Below are 22307 nucleotides of genomic sequence, written 5' to 3'. Positions count from 1 at the left end.
ACGACGCCTCGACAAATAACACCTCTGTGCCGTTCTCCATCAGAGCCGAAATGCCGCTTCCTTTGTAATTGTTTTGCCATTATCCTACCCTGTCAGATTAATGCAGAACACTCTGACTTGAAAGTACAAATTGAAATCTAATCTCCTCAGTTATTAATGTCACTCCGCAGGAACGAGAAAGATTTCCTCACATCATTATTTTTCCCTTGTGTGTGGCTCCTAACCCGGAGGACTGTTGTGTGTTGGTATCCTCGTTTTCCGCCAGCGCATGTGATCCTGCTACACCATCCCATCCTGATAAACCCACAAAAAGTGTTGGCCGTATCGCTTTATGCGTATCGACCTACGGTGTACACATTATGAATGCACACGTGTCTGTTATCACGTCACGGTACTGTGCCGGAGAAATGGTGTTTTCGTGAAATGTGCTTCTTACGGTATGCAGAAACATGACTTTAGGAGTGAGGTGAGTGGATGAGCGGGACAGGAGGGCCTTCTGGGTATTTCACCATTTAATACAGCTTTATGCATACGATAGCATTATTGTTATGCCTAGCTGGGAATGATTTGCTTTCTCTGCCGTACAGGCAGTGCTTGGCCAGGGCAGTCAAGCAAGCAAACAGCTAGAAACAAACACACTGCTGCACTATTAGTTGATGCAGAAAATTTAATCCATCTGCAAAAAGGATGATTGAATGATTGAATGCCTTTGCTGACTGTATAAAGGTGGTTAGGAAGACCTTATCATGAACGACAAGGACGAACAGTGTGTTTCTGTTTAACCAATGCCATTGATGATTACCTGAGGCATTGAGAGAAATGTTGCTGTTGTAGTAAAGGTTTAAGACCATTACTTTGAAATCACTACACCATACGTGCCCTATGAGGGGAACGTTGTGACCAGACCCTCTTTTTCTGAAGCCATGAATGCACATGTGTCTTTTTAGATTCCACCGTCCATTTTCATGCTCAGATTATAGGGCCCATTTGACTTCAATCAAAACGCCGTGTGAGTTGAGATTGAGAGAGAAACTCATAATACTGAGAGACTCATCATTTCATCACAAACCTCTACTGAGGCATGAGCCTTTTCATGAGTCAAGGCCGGCTAAAAGCACTCAGCTCTCAGACAAAACTTGTTTTCCTTCTTTTCTCTTCTTTTTAGAAAGTATGTGGACAAAATAGGTCCCCAAAAATGTGTGCATGTGGGGCACAAGGACTATGTGAGTGAATAAAATGCTATTGACAAATAGCAGTTTTTCAAAGGATTGTGTCCTTGTCATGATGAATTCAAGCTTTAAGGTACAGGTGTCACAGCACTCAAAAAAATGTTAACACCTCAGTTAATTTTTGGACAGTGGCTACAGCGCTGCTGAGTGCTTGGCAACTCTCTGAAAAGTATTTTTCCAAATTTATATTACCAGGCTTACATTTCTCAACACTTGTAACGAACCTGTTAGCAAATTTGAATTTGCTCTGCAGGTTTGTCTAGAAAGGATTCCATTGACGCCCATCTCAACAAACCCAGGATCCAATCCCAATCGATTATCCAGCATAAGGCGGGCTTTGTATGATGACAGATAGAGCAGTGCATTTAACACAACCAATGGCTGCGCTGATGGCGACAGGGTTAAGCAGATATGGACATGTATTTTCTTTGTAATTGAGTTGACAACTGCATTTTAAACTGTCATTCATAAGTGGTGTTTGCTGCACTTCTGAAACGTTTTGGTTATAGTTTAATGCACCAATTTAAGTTTAATTTCACTGCACTACAGATCTGAGAAGCAGCCTGGTGTCAACAGTTATAGCTCAAGTGATCAGATTTCATGCAGAAGTTGACATGAGATTGAATGTGGCAAAGAAAAGAATGAGAAGAATGTTCTCTCAGTCCTAGAACTGCTGAACTGCTGCAGGTCCCTTGTTGCCGTGTCATTTGGTGACAGTGGAAGTATTTTGCAATTCAAAAGCAAATATTTATTAAATTATCCTGAAAGTTCAATGTATTCATAAATACTTGACCATTCTCCTCTGATTACATTTCAACAAAATTCACTTCTCTTCTTCTTTTCTTTCCCCCCCTCCAAACCACGCCATTGAATAAAAATCACACAATGACTATCTCATCTGTGAGCCAGAGTACTGACTTGCCATGAGGGTCCTCTTTCAGACTAATGCTACAGTATACTGTCCATGTGCTTCGTCTGGCATGTTGTTTGCCTGTGGAGCGCTTTGAGGTGCACTCTGTGGATGAAAAATGCGCTATACCAATAAATATTTACTTACTTACTTACATCTAACAGCTTATTTGTTCTGTTAGTGTATACAATTGGCAGACAACCTAGATTCTGAAATGGAACTGCCCCTGAATTACCTTCATATCTAGCACATACAGGTTCTAGGAATGACCCACTCCAGACACTGCCGGTATTTAGGAATTACAAATATTATGAAAAACGCTTGGCTTTGTAACCCTCCATTTCTTACATGATGACCCAGACTGTTTTAATGTGTATTATCCCAAATATTCCATAATTTCCAGATTACAGTGACAACATTCATTTTGGATTCTAATATTCAGTGAAAGACCAAGTAGACTGATGTGAAATCATGATTATTCCTGAAGAAATAATAACTCTATAATTGAAATTAAATTATCCTGTGTGTGTGTGTGTGTATATGTGTGTGTGTGTGTGTGTGTGTGTTAGATACTTTCTTTAGGAAATTCTACTTTTTCTGCAAAAATGTGCATCTGCAGTGATTGATAGCACCAATTCACTCCCACCTTATATTAGATATTAAACCCTGAATAATTAATATAACTCCCTTGCCTTGATAGTGCTGGACTACAGACAGAAGTGTCATCTCCGACCAGAGGAAGAAAATTCACACAATAATTTGCAACTTCGACATTAAATGTGCCGTGCAGAATTGAATTGAACCCCTTCATTTAAATCCCTCTGTAAGCTGAATATATCTCCAGCCCAATGCCTATTCTGCTGCAGCACGGATATGCAATGCAAATAAACTGTAAACCTTGCGTGCTGTTTGGAAGTTTATGACCTGTGTGAATATGCCAAAAGACAATTCAAGACTATTGTCAGGCTCGGTTATAGCGGTTATATATATATAACAAAATAAAATGGGCAACGGAATTGAGTAATCCTTCATATCTGAGACGTGCTTTATTTAATTTAATGCATTAACCATCAAGTTCAGTAGTAATGAAGCAATACTACTGAAGAATACTAAATGTATTTGTTTAATTAGGCTAATTAGATTAATTGGTTAATTATGACTTAAAATAATAATCTCTGATATTAAATGGAAGATTTATTAGAATGAGTATGTTCATATATGTAATTTCTCTCTAATATGTAAATAAAATCTTTGTAAACCAAAGTCTGTAAAAAAGCTGGCACCATCAATCCACCTACGCATATGTGCTCACAGACCCATACATACACACTCTCTCTCATACACTCACTCTCTCTCACATATGCATGCACACACGCACACACACACGCGCACACACACGCACACACACACGCACACACACATACACATGCACACATGCACACACACACACACACACACACACATTGTGCAACACTAGTACAATAACAAATGAAATGTTATACTAATTAATCTGTAATTGCTTTAATCATGATCAAGAAGAAAAAGATACAATACATGACCTGCCTTGCGTGTTGAAGGGCATTATCCAATATACAGGATAATGTGTATGCTAGCTCTTCACCACAGATTTGTAGGATGTCTTTCCATAATATTAAATATTCGGTTACACTTTCCTTGACAGTATCGACATAAGAGTGACATGACACTGTCATGAACGTGTCATTAACGTTTTTGTCATAACAAGTTAGGGTTAGGATTAGTTTAGGGTAAGGATTAGGGTTAGAGGTTAGGATTAGGGTTAGGTTTCGGGTTCATGTGTCATGACAGTGTCATGTGTTCATGACAGTCAGTCGATACTGTCAAGTAAAGTGTTACCAAATATTCTACCAATTTGTAATTGCTTATATTGCGATCGGCCACATTCCCAAACAAAAACATTTTACTCAACGTCTTATTTCACAACTTCCTTTATGAAAGTGCTAAAGCATTTGCCAGACTCTCCCTATCCTCATAGCAGACTCAAACCAAACTCAATGAAGATCACCAGAATTCTCTGTCTTCTGCGAAGTGGGACAATTCAACAGAGGCCGTCACATTCCAGGCTTTTCTCAGCTGATAAGTCAGCATTACTTTTATCAGACCCCCGGCACAATCACCAGCTTTCTTTTTTCCTCCCATTTAATTTTCAATGGATGTACACTGGGAGATCACAATCGCCAAGCAAACAATCAATGTTCAAGCATCTGGGGAAACAACGAGGGGCGCCATTCTATCGTTTGCTCACGGCCTCTCTGGCGACCTCCCCCGACAGCTGGCAATTTCATTACCTGGACAGCGTGAGGTGACGACACTCCAGGATTTATCATCACCAGAAACAAAAAGCCTATTATCTTTGTGTTTCTACGGAAATGCATGTCCCCCGACATGATTCGCGCTCAGCTGTCTGCGAGGCCTCACCTGATGTCGTTCATCATCACAGGGAGAGACAGACCAGCCCTGACGATGTGTGCTGTGGCCTGTGTTAGATAATCAGCTGCGGGCGGCTATCATGTAATAACCCATAAACGTGCTGTTGTGGAGGCTGATGAACAAGGTTTTTGACAGGAGGTTAAAGTGATTGCAACCTCCTCATGAAGGAAGGGTGTTACATCTTGTGAAAGTGTCACATAAGAGTGTGACGGCAAATAGAGCCTTTCCACACTGTAACCCTCTTCAATCCTCAAGTACAGCAAGATGTTAATGACACTGAAACATATCTGTGCTGCTGTATGTTGATTTGGGTAAAAGCCTCTACTGAACCACTACGTGTAAGCACACTGACCCTTCATTGGCCTATATAATAGTCCATGAAAAAAGATGGAAAAATCTTCATCCTTTCATATCAACTAACATACAAAAATGCATAAAAGATTTTATATTATATGCCATGCATTTCGCATAAGCCATTTTAATCTCCAACCTCTTTTTCCATATGGGTGAAGCACCGGGAAAGTTCCTGTGACCTCATCAGTCAAATACCAAGAGGCGTGAGTTGACTGTCAAACTAACAATAACATCTCCTCACTGTGTGCGCAGTGTGTCACATCAATAATTCACTAGGCCAATAATACAAAGACAGAAAGCACTTTATAAATACAAGATACAAACACACAAACACAGAAACATGCCGATCACAGTTAAGATCTATTAAAGTGTCAGGTACCTACCGGAGCAAGTTATCACCCTTTAGGATAAAGAGATAAAGCTCTTTTGTTTCAATCATCCAGTACAGTACATCTCTTCTGCCAGTGATCTTAAGAATCACTTATTAGTCACTGGAGGAGAGCATGATGAAAGGCTAAATGAACTCCCACACTCACTGCCTTATTATGCTTCATCATTTTACAACATGATGCCTTTCCATCTTCCAAGGTGCACTGAGTTCTAAATTGTGAAATGTGGTGGAATAAGTGGCCTCAAAATGATGGTTTCTCTCTCCCCCCCCCCCCACTCTCTTCAGTAGCGTGCCTTAGGTCCTTTCTTTTTAGATTTCTCTTGCTCTCTTGGAGTAAAAACATTGGGAGAGGGGGCCACTTGTAGTTTTTAAAGTCTCCTTTAAAAACTGTCCGTTCACTAGTAAACCCAGTGGAATAGGTGGCCCCGTGGTGTTAACAAAATCATGTAATATAAATAATAATATATATCATGCACATGTCTCTTCCATCTCTCTCTCTCAGAACTGGTGACAAACCAAAGTGCTGGGTTGTCCTTTAAATGTAAAATGTAAATCAGGTTTCTAGGCCAAGTATACATGCGTATACAAGGAATTTGGTCTCTGCATTTATCCCATCCATGAATTAGTGAACACACAGAGCACACAGTGAACACACAGTGAGGTGAAGCACACAACCCGGAGCAGTGAACTGCCTTGCTACAGTGGCGCTCGGGGAGCAGTGAGTGGTTAGGTGCCTTGCTCAAGGGCACTTTAGCTGTTCCCACTGGACGGGGATCGAACCGGCAACCCTTTGGTTCCAAGCCCGAAGCCCTAACCAGTAGGCCACGACTGCTATTATGTGACGGCTGAGTTATTTTTACCTCAGAGAGCTTTCTGGCGAACATAAAACGAAACTTTCTTTCTGAATTCTAATGCAGTGACTCGACAAGAAACATTCAGCTGACTGTGCTGTGTCAGACTGTTCAGTCTTGAGGCTCTACAGCACACACATGCTGAATGACTCTCTAGTCCTGAACGGACTGTGCATTGTGCAGACAGCCATGCATCTTGTGTGTTGAGGGTCAAGCTCATCTGGACCGGGATGAAGAGAGGACATGAAGCATTGTGGCGAATTTGTGTGCTCAAAACAACAAATATAATGTGACTAATTCTGCAAATGTAGGGAGGGTGTAAGCAACAATCTATTATGTTGCAGGTTTTCTCATTTGCACTGGTTCATATCTCAAATCTAAATTTGTTTGTACAAAATTGTTTTGAGAAATGTACATAATGCTTTACAAATGATTAATGATGATTTAAGAAATGCACCAAAGTGACTGAGGAAAAACTGTAGTTAGAACAAAATGGATCAAATTATGGAAACATTAATTGTAATGCCAACATACACAGTCCATTGCATATTATGACTAGGTCATCATTAACTCTTAAATATTTGCTCCTACAAGCTAATTAATACACCAATTGCAGTGCCCTGTGTGAGCCGTGCTTACTCACTCAGCTGTTGCAGTCAGGGTCATGATCAGCTAAGACTGGACAGAAAGACAAACTGCCACATTGATGAAGTCGTTCTCTCCTTCAGCGAGTGTGCACCAGCTTACACTACCATTGCCAGGCTAACCCTGCTGCTATGTCTGATTGCAGCTAATTGGACTGCAGCATGACAGCAGGTAGGATGACTGCTGTCAGAACAAACGCCCAAGCTACTTTATCTGCTGATCATAATACAGTTAGCATTTGCAACTCTCTGTGTTGGCTAACCTCACTGATGACCTTTACAGACACAGCTTATGTGTATGGTAAACATGGATTTGTGACCAACTGTAAAATGTTGGCTATACCAACACGCATTTAGTGCAAATATAAAAACTTCTTAGAATGAGTTGGATAGATACAGTAGATAGATAGATAGATAGATAGATAGATAGATAGATAGATAGATACAGGTTCAAGACCAATTCATTGGTCATAATTTGTAATCATTAGTAATCATATGCAAAGCAGTGCGTACCGGTACATTGATCAAGACAATTTGTACAACCAAATTCATATTTGAGATGGAAAAACATATATATTTGCACTATTCTCAGTTAAATATGATTAGCAAACTATTGCATTCTCTTTTTACACAGTGTTCCAACTATGTGTATTATACATTGTGATATAACAAGCTTTCTTTGTTTTGAGTGGCCGTTTCAAACAAAAACAGCTCTTTGTCTCCAAAATGGGTTGACACACAATGACTATACCTGTGTAATTTGCACCTGTTTGTAATGAAATGTGAGGTCAGCAATGCGCCTTTGGCGATGTTCTGCTAATGCATCGTCCTAATTACCAAAATTTCCCTATATTAGACTTGTACACATAAACAAACAAAAACATCACTGGCATCACTAACCCAAGTCCTTTCATAGTAACAATGAGTTGAGAAAATGATACCTGCTAAAACCTTTTCCCCTTACTGCGATCCCTGTGTGCTTTATACAACCATATGTATGGGTCAGAGTGTGTATGTGTATAGTCTGTGTGTGTGTTTGTGTGCGCGCACGTGTGTGTGTGTGTGTGTGTGTGTGTGTGTGTGTGTGTGTGTGTGTGTGTGTGTGTGTGTGTGTGTAAGAGAGAGAATCTATGTCTGTGAATATTCATCAAGGTCCTGGGGGAACTCATTCCGTGGGCACTCCACTGTAACAAACAGGGACGAGGTCCTGTATTATCTACAAGGTCAACCTGATTTTTGGACAGAAAGAAGGCGTCGCACCAAAGGACCATGTCTCCAGTGCTCTGTCCTATTCTCCCGCTTATCACAGTCTCAACACACTCCTTTAGACAAAAGCGAGGCAGGAGAACCCCGGCTTGCATTCTGCTCCCGTGTCCAACAGTAATAACTTCAGTAGCATCATATTTCTATGCTGCCAACAATGGGGGGTGTTTTCACAAGGGAGTAAATTAGGTGGGCTTTTGAGGAGGAACAGTTGACAGTCCGCAAGGAAAATTGAGTCTGGACTTCCCTGGACCTCCCTGGACATGGCCAATATGACTTAAAGTAAATACGGTCATAATTTCACTAATTTACCTCAGGGATGGTAAATTCACAATGTCTGTCAAACTGGAAAGGTCCAACATAACATTTAAGCAAATGCCTTTGGAAAATTGAGTGTTTATTGTAAGTACCATTACTTTTGTTCAATAGTTAATGTGAACATTTGAATAATGTTTTCGACACAAAGTTTGGGTGAAGCGTAGTGGGAAGATTGACAGCCGTCACCAGGTGAACCGGTCAGTCCCCAGACAATGTCATGTGTTCTATGGCAGCAAAAAGCATCCCATCCTCTCTACTTCCCCAAAAGCTCTAAACTCCCCTCATCCACAGGGGGGTGTCAAAGGACCTTGCCACTGGAGGTGATCAGTATTCCGATAGATGAACGAGTGAACAATGAGTACCTACGTCTACCCCCCTTGTAATTCCCCTAGGGAGATGGTGACTGGGGTGTGTGAATTACTATACAGAAATATCATTTTTATCCCATCAGAAAGGGCTAAAATCTTTGTTAAGAGAGATCAAAGGGAGAGGATAGGAGAATGCACCGCCTTATCTAGTCATTATTACTCCTACTCCGAGCTGAGGATCTGTGTTACTAAAGAGCTCAAGCAAAGCTGTCTGAAGCCATTCAAGGGGCTGGTTGGGTCGGGAGGGCCAGAGATGAGGAATGGGGCATGTGTAATGGAGAGGCTAATTTCTCTCTTTCTCTCTCTCTCTCTTTTACACACACACACACACACACACACACACACACACACACACACACACACACACACGCGAGTACACACACAGAAAAAGAGTACATGACCATCATGTACACACACACCATATACAGTGCACACAGCCATGCACACACACACACACACACACAGACGCGAGTACACACACAGAAAAAGAGTACATGACCATCATGTACACACACACCATATACAGTGCACACAGCCATGCACACACACACACAGACACACACACACACCCAAACCCCATGGCCGTTGTCTGGCCCCCTGCCTAGCCAGTAAATCAGCTGACCTTCATACAATGCTGAGTTCTCATCTGTAGTCATAAGAGTTGCAGCCTACTGTAGGCCTACAAACACACACACACACACACACACACACACACACACACACACACACACACAGGGGATGGCCTGCAGCACAGTGTATAGGTTAACGCTGAGCATCAGAGCATCACTTACAAGTGTGATTCATCAATAGGATTTGCTTCACACCAATGAACATTGTTGAAAACGCATGGATTCTCTCTCTCTCTCTCTCTCTCTCTCTCTCTCTTGTATTGTATTTGTATTTCTCTCTTGCTTGCATATACCTCTCTCTCACTCCTCTATCTATACATCTCTGTCTATGCATTCGCTATCAAAAATAACTTTATTTCCATTGTTAGAACACATCCATCCACCCATCCACCCATCCATCTACGCTTCCTTGTCAGCAGCATTTAGTAAGACACTGAATGCGAAAGAATAAAGAGTTGACATCATTGTTTGGAGCCAGCTTTAGTGAGCAGATCTCAGAGGCAGCCCTCTTCCCCTTCCCCAATTCCCATCACCTCAAATCAGTATAAAGCTGCCTGCCAGCCGATGACATCATCGGTTGCAAACCCTAGCAGCGATCTATGCTTCATTTGCTGCAAAAAAGGCATCATAGATAAGTAGGTTACTACTAAATGAAGGTATGCAAGCATGCTTTGTGCTCATATTGTCTACTCTTGTAACAAAGACACTTAACCATCCATAACTGCTTAACAAAATAGCATTAAATGTGCTTTAAATAGACCCCCAGATGTGCTTTAAATGTGCTTCAAATAGATCTTCAAATAAAATTAGTTTGGTCTTTAAATTGTCATACAATACAGTGGCAGGCCAGTGGAGGTGGGATTGGGATTTTTATATATGGTTCTTTTACACCTGTAACTCACTTTTACAAGGTCACTTTAGTACAGAGGGATTGTGAGCTGTTTCAGAAAAATGAAGAAAAATCTTTAATGCTATAACATTTGTATTAGCCTAAATATCACTGCAGATCTTATATTATTTCTTATCCAAACGAACCTTCAGTGGGTTCAATATGAAAAAATGATATGTATTACCATTGGTCTTAATGCATTTAATTTTCTCCTGTAAACCCTAGTCCTGGAACAGAATGCAGGCCTACTGTTTCCCAGAGGCCAAAGAAAATATTAATTATAGGCACAGCAATGCACTAAAGTGAACAGACCGACAGAGTTCAACATCAAGATAAGAAATGAAAATCAACATAAGTTTGAGACATACATGTTTAAACAGTACTTAGTGTAAGTGTGTGCATTGTTATCAAATACAAATGCAAAGATTGGTCTCTACTCAAACGTACAGTATGCCATCTCTACATCATAACTGGGCTGAGTAATGCACTATGGAGAAGTCGATCAAGTATTCTAAAAATCAAAATTGCTGATCACACCTTCTAATAGATTTTATTTTCCCTAAAAAGGAAGGAAGTAGTATGCTAAGCACACTACACTCCCACTGGGGACTTCAATCACTGGGCCCGATGCCCTGATATGTATTTAGCGGCAGCAACTCCTACAGCAAACATCTAGGGGTGTAGTCTCGTCTAAGGATAACTGCTCATGTGCGATCGCCTAGGTTAGTTATGACAAATGAACCTATTTATGGGAAGACCCCACGTGTGTCAAGTTGGTTTATAACACAATTTAGGTGTTATAAGCCATATACTGCACACTGAGATCATGCATCAAACGTTTCAAAAAGGAAATCCAAATGTAAATACTGGGGCGGTGTATGAGATATATCATGTTTGGCCTACACAGAAGGATGAGATATGATCCCAACAGTCTCAGCCTAAACTGCTAGCTCCATTAGCTATGATCTATTAGACCTCCATTAGATACTATAGGGAAAACCCTGATGAGTGAATTGCTCCGGCTAGTTCATGGCTCTGTCTCTTCTGCATATTGATTTTGGCACCAATTGCAAAAACATTTGTGTGTGTTCATTTTTGTTTTCCTCAGCTATGCCTCCATTCACTAGTGACATGAATGCCCTCAAGATATATTCTGTATTTTCCTATGTAGAAACAGATATTGAGTTGTTGACATTCTTTTTTCTGTAATTTGGTGGAACCTGTGACTAACTGCAAACACTGCCTCCCTCCTTGAAGCCTTCAACTTGCAATTATGTTCTTGAGCTAAATAGTTGTTTGTAAGTAAGCCTGCTCAGTTCTAAATAAATCAGGAGATAGTGTGTCTCCCGCTCTGTTCAAGATCCTCAACAGCACTGTCTGTGCACAAATTACAGATAACAGCGAGGCCTAATCAAAAAAGCAGAAGCAGACACCATCAAATATGTGTACATGAAATATTAAGGCAATGCACAAATCCGGTAATATGTGCTTTCATACTGAAAGCTGTTAACTCTGCCAATTAAACTGGCATTAAATCTAACAAAACCTTTTTTGAAACTGGGTTAAAATGAGGATAATCTTACAATCAGCCGTCATTTTCTCAAAAGAGGCCTATTTATGAATATAGCGACTAAAGTTTAAAAGGTAGCACTCCAGTCACAGACTATATGCGAGCATGCCGTGCATCAGAGATAGGGAAGACAGCTATCTTTCTCCTACAGCTGCAGCTTGGTAGAGAACTAGGCAAATGTAGGGCTACACCCACTGGTTAATGACACAGGCCCCACCTAAAGCTCCGCACCATAAATAATTCATGCACTGGAAATTATGATCATTGGCTCTTAACAGGCCTGCATTCTTTGAGACCTTGATAGCCAAACTAATTATTAAATCTGCTATGCAGGACTGGCGACAAGCACCAACGGATCAGTGACAACGCATGCACTCTTCTCATCTCTGGACCTTTTGGTATGCTAATGCTTTGGGTTTCAGCTGAAATGTACCATTGTAATAATGGATGATAATTACTTCATTGCTCAAAATGTGCGTTTGGATACATTTTTTTTCAGTGGTGTTGGAACAGCTGCCTGGGTGGCTGAACACCTGACCATGAGTTGATTATGCTCTGTCAGGGTCTGCCTGAAGGACAGGCGTGATATCCATCTGTTAATCTCGCATTGGGACAGACCGAGCTCCACACACAAAGACATGCGTCGTTCGTCTCGAATCCCAACACATGGCTGAGCGAGACGAGACAGCCTCCCAAAACGTGTGTAAAGACACGACAGCAATGATGAGTAAGTCGATCAAAAGCTGTGCATTGCTGGCATGTTGCCATCCAAATGCCCTGCTGGCAACCACCCAAAGTGTGGCTAAGACACTCTGTCAAAGCACTAGCATATGAAACCCAGACAAGTATTACAGCCATCTGATGGAATGCACACAGTTTCTGTAAATGAACAGATTACATGTGAACTCTCTCTGTGAAGTTGACCCTTGAACATACTCTACCCAGCTGAAAGAGCAGGGTTCTACAAACACAGATGTCACTGGGTCTGATATCAAAGGATCACACCTAATATAATATGTCTAACTGTGCAGTAAGCCTGCCAACTACATGTACATATATCTGCACTATAGAATAAATGTAAATGGTATGTTGCTGATGGGGTCGCTCAGTTGTGACCAGAGACATCAGTTAGTCATTTATCTACTTGATTATTTGCACTGAGGACATATGGGAATCAATTAATTTGTATACTCATACAAAATCACGACCTTTGTTCTTCCCTGCTATGGTTGACTTGACACCTTTGGACAGTAGTCTATAAGCTTCAACTACCCCCCATGCTGTCGTCACACTCATTAGCAGCTCAGACCCCACCTAAAACCAGTCATACTCTCACAACCCTCCCTTTGTCATCATGAGAAATATCCTCATCAAAGTGGCGATTTAGCCACAGGCTCCTCTTGGTGACACAGTATAGGTGATCGGTGACAATTCAACAGTGTTTGTAAAGCTACCTTGAACATCTCCATTGAAAATTAGTGTACATTCGTGACCAACACAAGCAGGCGCGCCTGGTGAAAATTAGGAAATAACGTCACTGTGTAAAATACATGGCTCGGGGAATGGATTGCAATTCTAATTGTGTTGCAGACAAGAGCATTTCCACGTTTGCCCCCCAAATGCATTGCATGGAAGGTAATATAACTTGATCCAAAACACACTTCATAGCACATACCCAGAGTTCGTCTGGCTCAACAATTAAACTCTTATCTGATCCTTTGATGGCTGTGCAACATTGTTGTCACATGCTGTGGGGATTAAATGCGAGTCTTTATTCATCACTATGTCGCCCGACAACAATGACCGAGTGTGCCAGGCTGACCAGAAGTATTTCTACTTAGATGCAAGAACGCAAGAAAATGGTTATCCCTCATCTGCTGACGTAAACCTGATTTTTACCTGGAATTACGTGCAGGTTGAATAAGTAGATACACATATTAGCTTCCCAAATCTCCTCTCTGGAACATTGTTTACTCGCTTATTTGAAAAATATGTATTTATCCACCCCCCACTTCGAATTTGGTTCAGCAAACAGTTGTAAACTGACTTACAGCAAGAACGGACAATCACCATGTTGGACCACCGTCTCCCGCACTGACAACAAATTGATTTTCAAGACAAGCAAATCAGAAATGCAGTATTAACGTTTAAAAAGTAATCTCATATCGCAGTAAACAACAGACGCCAGTGATGCTGCAAGCCAACCTGCTGAACTCCGTAGGAAACCACATTTTGTTACAGTGGCACACCTCACAGGCTAAAATCATGCAGGAATAGATGGGCAACAAACCTGCCAGTTGGGATAACATCGAACTTACCAATTACAATAACGTCCTGGCGAACGATGTTCTTCTCCTGGACACCCTGCCTTCAATCCGTGATTTAGTGAGAAAAAAATAGTCTTCTCATTCCCAAGAGCGGCAACAGACGGATGTGAACCATTTGCAGTGTGTGCTGGAGGAGAGATGAGGCATCCGCTGGATGGCTGAAATCGAGCGGGAGGCACAACACAAGACAGTATCACTGCGGTGTGCACTGAGCAGGCGAGAAAGCGCGAGGCTATACCGTGGCATGTACCATCCCAGCATCACCCGCTAGACACGCGCTCGCATCACCTCGGTTGTTCAGCCAGTTCGCCGCGCGCTCAACCTAGGGTACAGAGCGACATCTGCTGCTAATAAAAGGTGATGCAGAGTGCCGGAGCCACACAATTACCTAAATGTGTGACGTAGCCCTCCTAGAATTAAGATGACGGACCTTTGTTTAAACACAAGGCCATGCACTTCTCAAGAATATCACATTTTACCAGATATTTCTCACACTGAACTATACACACAGGCTTACCTCTACCTAACCAAGTACAGAGAAGGAGAGTCAATTTTTACACCTTAATATGGTAGGGCCTATGAAATCAATCAATCAATCAATCAATCAATAAACTAGTCAGTCTGTGTCTTTGTACAGTATCTACCTGTGTGCACCTCACACTACTTCCAAACCCCCCTCCTATAGCCTATATAGTAGCCTACAGTTTGAATTATGCAGTAAAGTTTTAAGAGCTTTCTTCAGCAATGCGCATGTCAGTGCCATGTCAATCTCACCTAGTTTGTTCTGTTGAAGCCTCTTACTGTTTAGTTTATGAGACAAAGCCAAAGCTCCCACACGATTAGATCCTGTACATACTGCATGTCTACTTGCGAAGCACTGACCACAGGTCTGCAAATTGTGACCACTCATAAGCATACAGCATTTAAAATTTATTCTGCAGGGTGCAGAACATTTACTTGTAAAGGACACAAGTCTTCTGATGACACTGCTGGAAGGACAGAAGCTTAAATTAATCAGTCAGTGCAACAAAGCGTGACCTACATTCATTCTACAAAAGCAGTCTTCAACATGTTCTTTTATAGGACAGAAGGCGCTGTGCTCTCATCAGAGTCCCATTGGACTAGTCACTGTCAGCCTCCCCTGTTCCGTCTTCCGTTTCGAATGACCCGCTTCCCATTGGTCTGTTCTCTGAAATGACTCACTGCTCTAGCAGCTCTAGAAAAGAACCTGTCCAGAAATTATGCAACTGTTATTGTGAAACTGTGTAACAAAATATGTTTTTTTTTTTTTTATCCTACTAGAATCTAATCATTCAGTGACATATCCTCTGCTTGATGACTGTGGACTACAGGCCACAGCCTGTTCCAATGACTTTGTTTGACTGTAGACTCTATGGAGCTCAGAGCCACTCCATCAGCCATCGGACACAACAAAGCTAGGCACACACAGAGAGTAAAGCACAGCAACCGGTCATGGGTGAAAAGGCAAACACACCTGTCTTCTCCCAAGGCCAAAGTACACCAACAAGGACTTTGAGCTCTATGCCACATTATTTATGTATTATGTATTATTTATGATAAATCTGTCAAATTGTACAGGGGGCAGCTGGATATCAGTTGAAGAATGCAAGATATTAACAGGTGTGCAAGGTAAAAACTAAAAATGTTGATGTCATATTTGACTATACAGTATACACACAAAAAGACAGGGAGAGACAACAGAGAAAGAGTGTGATTATATATATATATATATATATATATATATATATATATATATATATATATATATATATATATAGAGAGAGAGAGAGAGAGAGAGAGAGAGAGAGAGAGAGAAAGAGTGAGAGTGAAAGGGGTGTCCCATTTTATCTTCAAAAAGTGCTTGACCCAACTCTTCCAAGAGTACCTCCTCTCCTAACACATCTAACATAAACTTCCCATGCACTTCCATACACCCTCCCTACTTCTTTCCTCCCCCCTCTCCTTCTACCACTCCCATTTGACTACACTTTCATCCTAATCCCCTGCGTTCTCATCTTCTGATAATAGTATGTATTATGTAGTATTTATTGTTACCTAATACCTCCTTTGTAATGCAGCTTGGATGTTATTCTTCGTCTCATATCTCATTAAATGTGTTTGCTAAATGAATACATGTAAATGTCAAGCAAGAGTGACATCATTACATCACACAATGTGTTGTCTATTGACCACTAGAGGGCAGAGCGAGCTTGTGGATGTTTGAGCTGGGCAGTAGATGTCACTATCTTCGGCTCTGGTGGAGGGTGCAAGTGCAGCTCAAATAATTCCCTAAGCAAGAAGTTTAGTCTCCTCTCCACAATACAGACAGACAAACAGATGAATAAGATTAATGTGTGAAGCTTTATTTGAATTTAAGAGATGTATTTTTTCATCAGTATTTGCTTACAGTTGTAACAGCATACAACTAGAACAAAAACAAAAGACTGCAAAATGGATGCAATAAGACTCAAATAAACAAGAGATAAAAAAACAATAATTCAATAATAATAATAATAATAATAATAATAATAATAATAATATGTACTGAAATTCAGATAATTCCATAAATATAAACATTATTACTACTAGCATAAATACTACCCATATTAATATAGCTATAATAATTTTAAAACCTAGAAATTGTAATTATTAATGAGTGAAAAAAGAGACAAAAGTAACCACATCACCCTGAGTTTGTAGGCCGGCAGTCTGGCAGGCATGTCCATACTGAGGAGTCTGATGGCCTGAGGGAGGAAGCGTTTCAGTTTCTCAGTCATCATACTGAACAGACAATCACTGGGATGGGTGGTGACCTTAATAAGAGAGAGTAGAGTAGAAAACAACCCTGTGGGCCTGGAGGTGATGGAGTGCTCACTGCTATTATGAAAGTCTAGAATGGAAAGGGGGGTATTCAAGCCAAGGCCTTTGAACTTAGAGGCCAGAATGTTATGTTATTACAGATTAGAATGTTGGTCAAACTATAATAAGGAGAATAGCAATAATAAACAACAATGTCAATTCAATCAATAGCCTAATAAAATAAGCAATGAAAATGAGGGAAAAAAGCAATAATAAACAATAATGTCCATTCAATCAATAATATAAAAACAATAACATGGTAAGACTACATTAAGGAGAATATCAATAATAAACAATGTCAAATTAATCAACAGCCTAATATAAATAAAACAATATTGTACAAACCATAACGCATAAGAAGCGCTTAAAGAACTAAGTGCATGTTGAACAGGAATGTCTTTAGACCCCTCTTAACGACCCAAAACTATCACAGGAATGTGAGGGACTATGGTGTTGAAAGATGGTCTACAATAAATGAACAGCAGCATTACACAGTTTCCATGTCCACTTTGTGTTGGAGTGGTCTCCAGGACGTGAGACGTGGCATCCTCAGGGGACCTATTAGGTTGGTCAGTAAACTGGAATAGAAGAGTCGGATGCAGCAGGACATGGTGCTCCTAACACGCCCTTCAAAAATCTTCAGCACTAGTGATATAGGGATTGATCATTTTGATAATCATTCAGGCATAAGGGTATTACTACACAGAAGAATAATATATTTTTTTTAAAAAGTGGTTAATAGATTGAGCTAATGTCTCGTGCCCCCAGAGAACTGGCAATGCAGGGTCTCACAGCACAGGAGCTGCTGCTGTCCTTGGCAGATCAACACCTACATAGTCTGCCTTGAATCACAGATAAAATAATTGTATTCATGAGTCAGAGCAGAGGCAGTCGTAGGCCTACACTCATGGTGAAGGATTTACTTCCAAAGTCTCTCAAAGTCTTTCACGTTTCAAAGATATTCTGTACAAAAACAGGATATGGGAAGTCTCTAATTTACCAGAAATGTCCCCGCTTAAATAGGGGTTTGGCACTAATGTTGTAACCTGTATACCCTCTGAGATCCTCGTGGGCACCTAGACCACCCCCAGCCCAACCCCCCCCACACACACACACACACACACACACCCACAAACAAACACACACACACACAAACACAGTTGAGGCATATACACAAATCCTCACTATTTGATACAAAGTTTTGTTGTCAAAATTCTACATTTCATTTAAATTCTGGAAAAAAAATGAAGCTTTAGATAGATAGATAGATAGATAGATACTTTATTGATCCCCAGGAGAAATTCAAGAAACTTTCTTAAAGTGTGTGTGTGTGTGTGTGTGTGTGTGTGTGTGTGTGTGTGTGTTTACCAAAACCAAAGAAAGCACTGCTCTTTCCACCCCTATATCCTCCTGTTCTTATTTTTCCCCACACAGATCACTTACAAGCACAAGATTAAATGACCGGCATGTTGTCTCAACAGGGCAGAGACTCCACTCCACACCCGACTGGGTTTCACATACTCACACTGCTTTCATTTTCAGGAGGTATCACAGTACATTTTTACGGTTAAGAAAAAGAACAGACTAAAGCTGCAATAAGCCACACACACACACACAAATTATTCTGGTAAAGGTTGTCACAGCTGTGAGTCTGTAAAAATACGCTAATTTGCGTTACATACATTGAAGGTCAGCAGTAAGAAAAATAACTAACCAAAACATACAGAACTAAAACAATAGTGACAACTAAAGATTATGGGAGCTTTTCTTTTTTAACTTTAATCAATTAATTGCTGGAAGGCAGAGATAATAAACTGCAATAAATTGCATAATCAATTGCAACCTACAACTACTGCATACAAGGCAACTATTGCGGAGGGACAACATTTCCCACAAATACCATTACCAGTAGACTTTTGTAACAAAGCGCTTTCAGACATACGTGTAAGACCAGAGGTTCTGCGGATGTTAAACGGTGGGGCCGTATATCTGAACGACATAGGTTATGTCTGATATGATAAACTATATGGAGGCAGACTATGTTTCCAGTGATATTTCAGTTGTTGCGACATTTCAACATTTATACTGTTAGAGGAGCAGACACAAATGAAATGTTCCCTCTAAGCTGCGCCGCGCGGCCGCGCAGACCAGTCGAAGTGGCCGCGCAATAGATTTTTCAGACCGCTCACATTTTTCAGACCACACAAACGATTTTTTTTCAGGGGTTAAAAATCTGAGCATCAACGGTGATGTAGGCTAGGTAATAAACATTTAAAATACTGACATGTCTGACAACCAAGCCGGATGTAGCCCAAGTTAGAATGTTACAAAGTATCCTTTAGGCTACTCTAGGCGGGCCCTGCTCCAGTTATGTAGTAGGCTACCATGGCGAAAAGAAAGGAGCAGATGCCCCAGAAAAGGTCTGCCTAACGTTTAAACACCATGAGTGGCTAGATGAAATACTCCAATCTGACACAAAAGATGGTCCAGGTAGGAAAAAACTTTCAGACATATTGTGAGTGGCGTGATCTGCAAATTCTGCTCGGAGGCAAAAGCGAAAGGAGAGTTCGCTCGTGGGAAAACTTGGTCTGAGTGGAAGCTTGCTTACCTAAAGCGTTATCTGACACACAAAAAGTCCATGTAGACGCATTGAAAACATTAAGACTTAGACATGGGAACTCTATCGATCAAATTCTCCCTGAAACTAATAAATCCCGAGAGAGACGAATTCAGAGAGCACGATCCGACCCTGAACAAATAAAATTATTAATCGACAATGTGATGGTAGCAATTAATACCAACATGTCCATGTTATCAGTTCAGGATACACGATATGGCACGATGCTTGTGCTTTACATTAGGCCTACATTTCGGAAGCAAACTGATTTCAGTTACAAGACAGTTTTTTTCTGGAATCATTCAGCTTTCAGGATGCCCTGCATAAAACATCCTTGATGCCATTACCAAGTTCTACGCAGACCATGCAAAATGCATGTTTACTTCAGATGGGGCTTAAAGGCTGTATCAGCGATTACGGCTGAACGTCACATCTGTTGATGTTCAAACAAAACAGACAGCTATAGCTCGCTACTCCCTTCCCCTCCTTCCTGTGCAATTGAAACTCTCCTAAACGCGCATCTCGTCGGTTATTGGTTGGAACACTTTATTTTGCCTTTGAGTGGTTGCCAACACTTGTTGGTAGCAATTGTTTTTGTGTACAGATCTCGGAGCTGACTACAGAGACGCGTTTTTTTGACGGCCTGCTTATGGCAGACAACTAGCGGATCGTTAGGAAAGATTAGATGAATTTGATAATTTATGTTTGGGACTTTTTTGTGCTTGAAATCGCTGATACAACCTTTAATGTTGGGCAGACTTAAAGGGACACCAGGCAAGCCTGATGCTTTTTCTCTACGAAACTCCCCCTCGCTCGGTCTGAAGCTCTTTTCCTTTTCTTTGCGTCTTCTGTCAAGGGTTTTCGCTGCTTATTCGCCAGCTCTGCCATTATACACACGTTTGCAACAATCTCTAGCGTTTCGTTAGCCTGCCTCTGTGCTGTAAACTGATCCTGCTTGATCGGGCGGGTAGGATACACCGAACTTGCAAGTGGGATATTCTTCCTACAGGCAGTAGGGGCGGGTGAGAGAGCCTTCATTCGCCCCGTAATGAGTCTTTTAACCATATACCGACTTACGAAGATGATTAATTAACACGAAAACGGTGCCTGGTTGTGGCTCATCTTGTCAGGTGTGGTACCTGACGCTTCAGTAAAGCAGACACTCCTTTAAAGGAATTATCCGACTCCTACGGACTTTCCCCTAAAGATGCCAGCTGCAGCAGCAACATTTCCGGAAAGGTACTGGCTTGATGAAATTCATTCTGGACTCTCTATCCGACCACATAAAGACCTTGGGATAATTCGGTTTGGCTTTAGGGACCCTCTACTCACTACCATGTAAGTGTAATGTTGTTTGGAACTGTAGAAGAGGTATAAAAATAGCGTTTTGTAGCGGCGAAATGACATGCCCTGGTCACTTCCAGGCTAACAAGTTTTGACTAAAAACGGTAAAATTGAACTTTCTCAAAACACATCCGAATGACATGATTTTGATGTCCGTAAATTGAGCTAAAGTGCATTTTACTCCGGATAATTCCTTTAAAAGGAGTGTCTGCTTTACTGAAGCATCAGGTACCACACCTGACAAGATGAGCCACATAGGCCTATCTGGCAACTTTCTAGTCGCGGTCCGAACACATCCGGATGTGACTCAGCGGAAGTATCCAATCGTGTCTCGAAAATGTAGTCAGATTGTAGTTTCTAAGAAGACTGCAAAACGAACTCAGACTTGGCTTTGTTGCTGTTGAAATTGTAAGTAGCCTACCCTTGAGTGAACTTCGTTTTTGTAATGTGGTTTGATAGTCTCTTGAACTATGTATTTGCTCGACCGTTTTATTGTGAGGCCTGTATGTGTTTAGCTTGGTTTCTTGATGGCTAGCTCGCTAGCTAGTGGGGGTTTAGCGTAGCAGTCACTTGCTACCGAAGCTGCAGGGGGAGCTATGTCGTAAAAAAATGCGAGCCCAAATCAGGCGAAACCCACAAACAGCAAAGGAATAACCAAACCTGCATAGGGCTTCTTTAAGCTTCGTTGCTCACAGTGCTGAAATGTGCACTCAGAAAACAAAATATTTGCTCAGTGCTGAAAAACAATAGAGGGAACATTGGTTACATGACAGAACAGACTCCTTTTTGTGCGAAGGTGGTGTGTCTTACAGTAATCTTAATGTGCTGTTGCCAAATATTCGCTTTCTGGCTGCTAGATTAGTGTAAGTCTGTACTAGAGAGCACTTTAATAAGTTTCGGGAAGTTTCAGTTTGTTTTGTGTTGCTACACACACACACACACAAAGACTCATTCATTTTCTCTCGCTCACACACACACACACACATTCTCTCTCTCTTGGCCTCGGTCACACTCACACACACACACATGCCCACGCTCACACAACAAAATGATTCAAGTTCAATGTTCAGCAGCCTTTATATTGTGGACTGATTATTATTGTCACCTGCCAAGTTTATACGTTTATTTCAAGGATGTCCTTATTGACCTTCCTATGAAAACTATTTCCATAGAAACCACATGTCACTCATCCACAGCCTCAGTGAAGTTTTGTCATGCATTAAGTGATTGCACAAGTTTATAAAAAATTGGATT

At 41.1% G+C, this 22307-nt stretch overlaps 1 protein-coding gene across 4 annotated transcripts in view; it reads right to left on the bottom strand.

The window, feature by feature from the left end:
* ctnnd2a (catenin (cadherin-associated protein), delta 2a) overlaps positions 1-14449 on the bottom strand; it is a 287423-nt gene extending 272974 nt beyond the window's left edge. For all 4 annotated transcript variants that reach the window (XM_048266125.1, XM_048266123.1, XM_048266126.1 and 1 more), the window contains exon 1: positions 14204-14449. The gene's annotated coding sequence lies outside the window, so the exon portion shown is untranslated. The remainder of the gene's footprint in view (positions 1-14203) is intronic.
* Between the last annotated feature and the right edge of the window lie 7858 nt (positions 14450-22307).

The sequence above is a fragment of the Alosa alosa genome, chromosome 16, assembly GCF_017589495.1.
Source record: "Alosa alosa isolate M-15738 ecotype Scorff River chromosome 16, AALO_Geno_1.1, whole genome shotgun sequence".
Classification (NCBI taxonomy): domain Eukaryota; kingdom Metazoa; phylum Chordata; class Actinopteri; order Clupeiformes; family Clupeidae; genus Alosa; species Alosa alosa.
This window is presented reverse-complemented; position numbering and strand designations above follow the sequence as displayed.